Raw genomic sequence first — 10,520 nt, forward strand, 5'->3', positions numbered from 1 at the left:
TGGCGTGAGTTTAACTCGCGAGACAAATAACCCGGCAAGCATCCCCTTTCATTAAAAAAACATCCCACTCAGGTACAGTCCATAAAGGATGAAAAACATGAAAGAGAGGATTACAGATTTTAGATATAGTTAAGGCCCGAAGGCTTACAAATTAAAAAGATAAGATGCCCGTGATCCCTTTCCTATCCCCCTTTTCAGGAGGCAGGTCAAGGAGGCGAAAAGGGCAAAAGGAGTGCCTAGGCGAGCTATGGGTGCCAGAAGACACCAAGGGAACTCCCGGGGGCCGTCCGAAGGCTGGACGGCGACGGCGACGCTGGAAGCGGGGCTCGAAGACGGGGCGGCGGGACGTCAGCACGCTGTCGAGGGCACCACGCCCTCGTACTCCGGCTTGACGGCCTTTTCGCCTGCCCTCTTCCCCTTCCGCAGCCTCCCTACGCCAGCCGCCCAAGGAGACGACCCCGGGGAGTTCAAGAAGCCGGCGAAGCGGATGATGGAGTCGCCGGTGCCGCGCAAGGCGGCGCCCGACGCCTAGTCGGACCCGCTACTCCGCCACCCGCTACCCTCGTCGTCGCTGTCGCTCCCCTCCTCGTCGCTCTCGCTCGAGGAGGAGCCTTCGCTGTCGGAGGAGCTATCCACGCAGCACTTCGCCCGAGTGCCGAAGCACCCGAAGGCCTTGACGGAGAGGAGATCGCCCTCCATCAACTTAAAATGAAGGGTAAACCCCTCCGTCAAGCTGCGGATGCGGGCGAACGTCTTCCACCCTCGATCAAGATACATCACATTAGGGGCTGGGAATGCAACGCGGACTCGCGTGCCGCTGATCCCACAGCCCCTCATGTGCAGTCTCAACGTCTCGGGCGGCTCCACTTCCACACCGCACGCAAACGGGGCTGGAAGCCGGAGGCGACGACGAGGCGCCCGGCGCAGCCTGACGAAGAACTCGCAAGGGTCGTCCCCTATATGGACCGCCGTGGGGGGAAGAGCCGCCGGCGGAGGTGAAGCTGACACGCCGCCCCGTCCGCCTCTTCCCCGAGCGCCTCGACCTCGTCCTCGACCTCGTCCGCGACCTCGTCCCCTTCCTCTTCCCCTCAAGACTGGCTCAGCCACCACAGGCGCAGAAGAGGGAGAGAGGCGCTGTCTGGTGGCGACCCTCGCCGCCACCGATGAAGGGCCTGGGTTCCCTTTCTCCATGGAAGATGAGAGAAAGGGGAGCAAAAGCTAAAGAAAGGAGAAGATGAGAGAGTGCGGGTTTCCATGCTCCCATCCCGCTCTTTATAAAGGAGCGAGGTGGGGGCTCGGCCGCCCTGCTCAGCGAATCAAGGCACGGGAAGGGCAGGGAGTCGGGGCCAACCCGCTCGCGACGGCCCAGTTTCCCAATCCACCGTCCGTGACCTCAAGCGCATGGGAGCCGCGTGGCGGGGATGCAGAACTAAGGCGACAGATGGGGCGGCGTCACTCCGCCCCGTGAACGCGGGGAGTGGACGTCCCGAAAACCGCGCACCGGCCCCGTCTAGTAAATGCACCACGCCCTCACACCTACCTCCGTTTAAGGAGGAGGGCGTGAATCGTCTCCATCATCGTGGCCTGACGCATGCTCGGGGGGGGCTTAGCCCCACGCACGCCTCCCACGATCTCTACCACGACGCCGCGTTTGACGCTTGCCATTCTGGGCGTGCGCGGTGGGGGCGGAGTTAGATTCGGCGTGACCTAGGCCGTGCGTGCCCGTGCACTGTTTTGGGCCTGGCCCAACAGCGCTCGGCACCGTGTATGGCCCAGGCCCGGGGGCTCCTGTCAGTGTACTAGAGTAGGGGTACCCTATTACCCCGAACTCGTGCACGGGCAGTTGCAGCGCCCCGCGGCAAGGCTTGCCGGGTTACCACTAGGACCCTTCGTGGTTCCCTTGAAGACCATTCAAGAACAAAGTATTCAAATCAAAGCCCCGGCAAGAGGAACTTGCTGGGAAGGCCAACCAAGGCCCCGGCAAGAGGAGCTTGCCGGGAAGAGACAAGACCCCGGCAAGAGGAGCTTGCCGGGAAGGCCACTCAAGACATACCAAGAAAGCTTGCCGCGACGCGCCCTGCGTCCCGGCAAGAACCGGCGGGCGACAAGCTTCCAGACGCGACAAGACGACGGCCGCGGCAAGGAGCAAGCCGCGGGAAACCCCCACTTCGTGCCCGCGCTCCAGCTCACCTGCTAACGTGTCGCTCTGGGACTCTCCCAGAGCGCACGTGGCGGGAGGCCGTGCAGCTAGGGGTACGTGGTGGCAAACGGAGATGAAGAGAAGCCCATCGTGGCAAACGGTGGCACTCCTAACGGTCACCCTTTGCATTGTTTAGGAGACTCAGACAGGCATTTAATGCCTTTGTCCCCTGCCATCAGAGTTAGGTAGGGCGCACTGTATCCACAGTAGCGGTAGCTACACCTACCGCATCCTTTTCCATTTTTACCCTTCTTGTCTACGTTGCCCCCTGTCGGTGACCCCTTGAGAGTATAAAAGGAGGCCCAAGCGCAACGTAGGGGGGGGGTCGGAGAATTCAGAGGCTCGAGCAGTTCGGCTCGTTGAACACTAGGAACACTCTCAAGCTCAGTCTGGCAGCGTCCATTGCTCCTGAGCAAGAATCCAATATACACAAACAAGCAGTAGTAGGGTTTTACGCATCCGTGCGGCCCGAAGCTGGGTAAAATCGCCCGCGTGCACTGCCTCGATCCGCTCTTTGTGCACTCTCCGCCCCCCACCGAACCGAAAAGGGGCCCTGTCCCCATAGGTGTTGGCGGGAATCAGCATCGCCCCCGACAAATTGGTTCATTAATGATAGTAAAAAGATTGGGATGAATACTTATAGTTTTAAGATCCGCAGTTTCCTTACTAGATGATTCACCCTTATTTTTAGGAACATACATAAGCTTGGAAATTTTAGTAGGAGGACTTGGAATATTCTTTATGGAAGAAAAAGCGGTTCCCAAGTTCGTAATGATACCCTCAAGTTTATCGATTCTAGTGGAATCTAGATTTATTTTCCCATTAACTATGGGTTCCTTTTCCTTAATATTTTTCAAAGTCATTCCTACCTTAGATCCATATTGGGTAATTTGATTGCGGATCTTTTTATCTAGATTTTCAATTAATTCAATGGTAGCAACTTTATTTTCAATAATTTCAAGTCTTTGCATAACATGCTCCAAAGTTAACATAGTTCCATTAACCAAAAGAGGTGGTGAGCCAAATAAATCTAACATAGCATTATAAGAATCAAAGTATGGCTACCCAAGAAATTCCCTCCGGTAATGGTATCAAGGATATATCTATACCAAGGACTAGCACCTACATAAAAATTGCGGAGAAGAACTGAAGTAGATTGCTTCCTGGTAGATCTATTTTGAGCCTTGCAAATTCTATACCAAGCATCTTTTAGATTTTCTCCCTCCCGTTGTTTAAAATTTAGAACTTCATTCTTGGGAGACAACGGAGAAGATATGAGACTAGCCATGACAAGCGAGCAAACAAAAAGCAAACGGGCAAAAGAGGCAAATAGAGAGGGAGGATAGAGAGAGAGAGGGCGAATAAAACGACAAGGGTGAAGTGGGGGAGAGGAAAACGAGAGGCAAATGGAAAATAATGTAATGGAGGATATAGGGATTGTGATGGGTACTTGGTATGTTGAATTTTGCGCAGCCTCCTCGGCAATGGCGCCATAAATTCTTCTTGCTACCTCTTGAGCACTGCATTGGATTTCCCCGAAGAGGAGAGGATGATGCCGCAAAGTAGCGTAAGTATTTCCCTCAGTTTTTGAGAACCAAGGTATCAATCCAGTAGGAGGATACGCGCGAGTCCCTCGTACCTACACAAAAACAATAGCTCAACACAACCAACGCACTTAGGGGTTGTCAATCCCTTCATGGTCACTTACGAAAGTGAGATCTGATAGAGATGATAAATACTATTTTTGGTATTTTTGGTATAGATATGCAAAGTGAAAAGTAAAAGGCAAAGTAAAAAAGCAAAGCAATAATAAAGTGATGGAGATTGATATGATGAGAAAGAGACCCGGGGGCCATAGGTTTCACTAGTGGCTTCTCTCAAGAGCATAAGTATTCTACGGTGGGTGAACAAATTACTGTTGAGCAATTGACAGAATTGAGCATAGTTACGAGAATATCTAGGTATGATCATGTATATAGGCATCATGTCCGAGACAAGTAGACCGACTCCTGCCTGCATCTACTACTATTACTCCACTCATCGATCGCTATCCAGCATGCATCTAGAGTATTAAGTTAAAAACAGAGTAATGCCTTAAGCAAGATGACATGATGTAGAGGGATAGTTTCATGCAATATGATAAAAACACCATCTTGTTATCCTCGATGGCAACAATACAATACGTGCCTTGCCGCCCCTTCTGTCACTGGGAAAGGACACCGCCAGATCGAACCCAAAGCTAAGCACTTCTCCCATGGCAAGAAAAACCAATCTAGTAGGCCAAACCAAACTGATAATTCAAAGAGACTTGCAAACATAACCAATCATACATAAAAGAATTCAGAGAAGATTCAAATATTATTCATAGATAGACTGGATCATAAACCCACAATTCATCGGTCTCAACAAACACACCGCAAAAAGAAGATTACATCGAATAGATCTCCACGATAGAAGGGGAGAACATTGTATTGAGATCCAAAAAGAGAGAAGAATCCATCTAGCTACTAACTATGGACCCGTAGGTCTGAAGTAAACTACTCACACTTCATCGGAGGGGCTTGGATGATGATGTAGAAGCCCTCCGTGATCGATGCCCCCCTCCGGCGGAGCTCCGGAATAGGCCCCAAGATGGGATCTCGTGGATACAGAAAGTTGCGGCGGTGGAATTAGGTTTTTGGCTCCATTTGATATTCCTTTTCTTCGAAACCCTAAAACAGGCAAAAAAACAGCAATTCTGGGCTGGGCCTCCGGTTAATAGGTTAGTCCCAAAAATAATATAAAAGTGGATAATAAAGCCCAATAATATCCAAAACAGTAGATAATATAGCATGGAGCAATCAAAAATTATAGATACGTTGGAGACGTATCAGGCATGCTCAACACTATACTCCCAGTGCTTATGGTTTTCCCCTTTTATATTCCACACTAGTTAAATCACAGTAGACTAAATTTTAAAATTATGTCAGTCGATTTTTCAGGGCTCACCGGAGTTCGCCGGTGCGATCGAAGGGGCTAGGGTGGTTGTGGGGCCTCACCGAACGAAGAAAACTCGACGCGGGTGGGGGTTGGGGCGGGGGTGGGGGTGGGGGTGGCGGAGGAACACAGGCGATGGGGGCCACTGGTCCGGCCGGCGGCCCGTGCGGTGTTCTGTATGGGAAGAATCAGAGACGAGGAAGAAGAAGGGTTAGGGGACGTAGGATCTTCATCCAACCGCCTGAAATGGTCGAGAGACAACTGGGAGTTGCATTCTTAATGCGCTCTGGTTCATCATGTGTGGGCACTGCGCAAGCACCATTTTATTATCCAAAATCTGCTTGCTCTTCTTTACCATGTTCCTCTTCCGTTCTTCTTTAATATGTACTCTCTCCGTTCCTAAATACAAGTCTTTGTATAGATTCCACCATGGACTACATATGGAGCAAAATGAGTGAATCTACACTCTAAAATGTATTTGGATACATCTGTATGTGATCCATAGTGGAAATCTCTACCAAGACTTATATTTTAGAACAGAGGGAGTATGATAGTAGTACAGTATGTTCCTTGTACTGAAGACGAGCAGGGACATCTGCAGTGTAGAGGTCTATACGGTCGGTTGTGATGGACACTTTGAGCCTCTTTGATTCGTAGGATCTTGTAAACATAGGAATATGATTTGTAGTGGCCTGCCCACTTGAATCCTATAAGAATAGCAAGGAAATGTGGGGAGCTGTGTCGCCTTTGAGAGTTACACTGATATTAACAGTACCGCACCTTCACTTGAAGAGAGCTGGTATCCGAAGCCTTTCTAGCCATACCGACAATACTAGCACATATATTCCAGCAAGTTCCACTTTGCTGATTTTACTCTGATGCTTAAGGTTTTCCCATTATATCTACACTATGATCTGTGTAGCTGCTTTGTGTCACACTAGCAGCAGTCTACTCTTGAAGCTAAACACTGCAATGACTTACAAAATTGGCACAAGGCATTGAGTGCCATGCTGGATGCAATGAAACTCATACGCTCCCCACCTGTTGATTCGTGTTCAGAATATGATCCTAATGACTATTCTAACCTCGAGGAGTCAAAGGCAGATGGCCTGTCATGTTCACCCATCAAGGTGCCTGTTCTAATTTGGCAATGTTTTATTGATTGCGGGTATCTTGCATATGTTGTATTGCATTTCTTCTACTTTGTTGCACCGCCATCTGCTTAGTTTACTCATCATATATGTCGAGATGCCATGCCCATCCATTATGAATACATAATCCATCTGTCATCATACCATGTTTTCCACTCAAATGTTGTTCTTGTTCATCAGACATCAAAAAGGAAGAGGGTGATTGCCGAACCTGAAGGAGCACCAGCAAAGTCCTTGAAAAACGTGGTGGTGCCGGAGAAATCAGACAGCACCCCACTTATATTAGTTGTACAATCAGTGACACAAAATGTAGGACCGACTCCAACAGAATGTACCCGTACTTCATTGACCACACCACTAGCCCCACCACACAGGACCTGCACTCCAGCAAAAGGTATACCGATTTCATTTGCCATAGCACCAGCTGTACCACAGAAAAATCTCACTCCTGCAAAAAGTACAACAAGTCCACCGGCCGAAGACCTATCCCAACTGCAGAGACGGCCAATTCCTGCAGATTGGAACCCCATTCCATTTATTCCGAGTTTAAAAGACAATTCAATGTTGTTAGGGACTACATGCATATATTCCCATCATGGGAGATTATTGTGAAGACAAACACCATTTTCACATCTTCGTGTCCAACTTACGTGTAAGTGCTATTATTCATGGTTATTATTTTCCCGTTTTCTGCTGATTGAACACATCAATGATTTACATTACATTGTTGTAACTAGGCGAGGGTCAATCTGGATAGTCATGACGAGCAAAGCTTGCTTGTGCTTTTCAAGGAAGCATTGCAGCAGTATCGGTGTTACCTGAGGAAATCACACTTTGATGGCAAGTCTATAAACGAATTTCAGGTGAAGTCTCCTATGCTAAATTTAGAAGACATTGAATGGAAAAACCTTGTTATGCATTGGTCTCGTTCCCAGGATGAGGTACTGTCTATGAAATCACATGACAATTTGAACTTCTACTTTTCCGCATGTGCCTTACGGATCTTTTTTGCAGGAAATCTGCTCGAAGAAGAATTCCGGTTCGACAAGAACGACAGGATATCGCAAATATGCTGCCCATAGCTTTGCTCTTGTTAGTATCTGTTGTCCTGTATCACTGGACTTGCATACATACCTGGTTCATTATGTGACATCAGTATGCATGATAGCTTGCTTATCAATTGTTCGCTCCAAATTATCTGATCTGTATGAATGGTTACATTAGTGTAGAATATATCCAATGCCAATGTTTTTTTAGCTCTGCATTGTTCTTGTAAGTACATGCTGTCCTTTATCAGTGTACTTATAATGACAGGTAGTTGTTCATGTACCATCACTCTGCAGCTTATTTTCCTTTGCCCTCCATTTTCTACACCTTAGATCTATATTTACTCTTACCATAAGGTTGGTAATGAAGAAGTTTGGCTGTGCATTGCTCTTGGCTGTACCTTTTTCCTGTATCGCTGCACTTACATTTATAGCTACTTGGTTATGTAGCATCACTCTTCATCTTATCTTAAATATTCTCCATTTTTTCGTATATTATCAAATCTATATTTACTCTTAACAAAATGTAGAATAAAGGCAATGCTTTTGAAGAAGATTCTGTGGTAAACTTCTTGAATTGCGCCCCCATCAGCATGGACAAGGCCTTTATAGAGCCTGTCTTCACTAATAATGTAAGTTTGTCCATCTCAAGCCTTCAAACTTTGTTGTATACATTTGGTTAGGCATGGCTGCAACAACTGTTTATTTTTAGTGTTTGCATCAAATTGCTTGTTTAAAGTTTATTATGTAGTTCATAAACAAAACTTTGTCCTTTCTCAATTTAAGTTTTCAGTTGTACAACCAAGTTCCTTCTTCATACCATGTAAATTAAACTATACAGAGCAAGTGATCTTCTTTTGCACTGCATGTATGCTTCTGTTCTTCATCCGTAATCCAGTGGTGTGGTGAACCTACCCACTACAGCACAATGTCATATTTTGCAATGTCTTAACTATGAACAATGTCATATCATTCTACTATTATTTAAACCATCTCTTTATTTGCCAAATTGAAATGGTATAAATTGACAGCACACTAACCATTGATACTTATGAGTTCTTGATTTGTAATCCAGTGGTGTCGTGAAGCTGCCAACTCCTTCACAATGTCATTTCCTGCCATGTCTTGACCTGAACAATACCATATTGTGTTAATGCAATTTTAAACTGTTTCACTTTATTCGTCAGTAAGAAATGTGATGAATTGTCAGCACTGATACTTTTATGTGCAAAACCTGTTATCCGTCTGCTTGTTTATCTTTCAGAGTGAGGAAGATATAAGTGCTGAACAAGCGCAGTCTCATCATCTTGCTCAGCTGCTTGCGCTGCAGCTCCCCAGCAGGGCTAACCTTTCTTGAACTCTATTGAAGTGCTGTCGGTTTTGTATATTATTTTGTCGGTGTGTTTATTTGCACTGGTGGCGATCTTTGATGCCCAGTGTATGTAATCTGCTGTCTGCTTGTGCTTTATTATCATAGTGGCGAACTTTGATGCCCAGTGGATGTAATATGCCATAATTTCTTTATTGTATAGTCTAGGTTTTTTCTTATTCACGATGCCCCAGTTATTTAATTGTATATATATATATCCTGTCTTCATAGTAAACCGACCAAACCGTAAAATTACGGTACATAATCGGGCCGTCATGCAATCACGATGTAGGTTGGGCCTGAAACGTGCCGAACAGCTCACGGGCCGGCAGCAGCCCGAAATGAACCCCGACCCATGATTGTGCGAATCAAATCACGGGCTTTTAAAAGGCCAAAATTGTCTCGGTCCTTGTTTGGCCCAATCAGATATCGGCTGCGAGCAGGCCGGATGCAAACCGGCCCGTAGTTAGGCCCAACTATATGACGAGCTTTTAACAGGCCGAAATTAATATATGGCCGAAATGTTAAATGGGCCCCTAACAGGCCAAAACTAATATCAGGCCGAATTACTAAGTGGGCCTTTAGCAAGTGAGCACAAAAGCATAGTGTTCAGTTGACGGGCCGAATCTGATATGGGCCATAATTGAGCCCAAAGCCTCTTAAAGGGCCGGACCTGATCTGGGCCGTAATTTGGCCCAGAACACGGTAGGCTTTTAATGGGCCGGATCTCATATGGGCCACTATTAGGCCTAGAGCATGGCAGGCCGTTAATGGACCGGATCAAATATGGGCCGGCATTTGGCACAAAACATGGCAACGAGTTAATGGGCCAGCCTACTAGGGTCCTCAAAATCTTGTGGGCCTACAGCTGGGCCGGCCCATCAATGTCGGCGAAATCTCATATGCCTTTAGCTGGGCCGGCCCATTATGATCCGCAAGAATCTTGTGGGCCTTTACCTGGGCCGGCCCATTATGGCACACAAAAATCTTGTGGGCCTTTACCTGGGCCGGCCCATTATGGCCCGCAAAATCTTGTGGGCCTTTAGCTGGGCCAGCCCATTATGGTCTGCAAAATATCATGGGCCTTTAGCTGAGCCAACCCATTATGGTCCACAAAATCTTGTGGGCCTTCAGTTGGGCCGGCCCATTTAAACTTGATGGGCCGGTCCACGTGTCAACATATCATAGGCGAGTCTCGCCCATTGGATGATTGACACCTGTGCCAACGCGGACCTGACACGTGTCTCCTCCAGCCAATGATGATTTTACAAGTGGAAAATCCCCATTAACCGGGGCTGTTAACGGGTTATCGAATCCAAAACCCGACCCGATAGCTTAACGACGTTCCGTTACGGTGGATGCCATGTGTTGGTCACCCTTGATGAAAGCACTTCTGTGACGCGCGATTTATCGTCATGGAAGTGGACACTTCCGTGATGATAATTTTGGTAATGTCATGGAACACTTCTACGACAACACAGGTATGACTATCTTGATTCTGTCATAAAATCGTCATGGATGTACATTCATGATAGAAAACGCGACCTACTGTGACAAACACGTATCATCACGGAAGTGTATTTTTTTTGTAGTGAGCAAAGTGCGAAGTAGCTAGCAGCCCCCCTTGTGTCAGCACGAAGGGAATCCTAGGCTATGAGCATGCCCCCTCCCCCCAACCGATGTTCACCTAGCAAAGTGTGAAGTAGCTAGCAGCCCCCACCCCCTCGTGTCGCCATGAAGGGAATCCTAATTAAGCTATGAATGCATGCCCCCAAACC

This window comes from Triticum dicoccoides, chromosome 5A, assembly GCF_002162155.2.
Source record: "Triticum dicoccoides isolate Atlit2015 ecotype Zavitan chromosome 5A, WEW_v2.0, whole genome shotgun sequence".
Classification (NCBI taxonomy): domain Eukaryota; kingdom Viridiplantae; phylum Streptophyta; class Magnoliopsida; order Poales; family Poaceae; genus Triticum; species Triticum dicoccoides.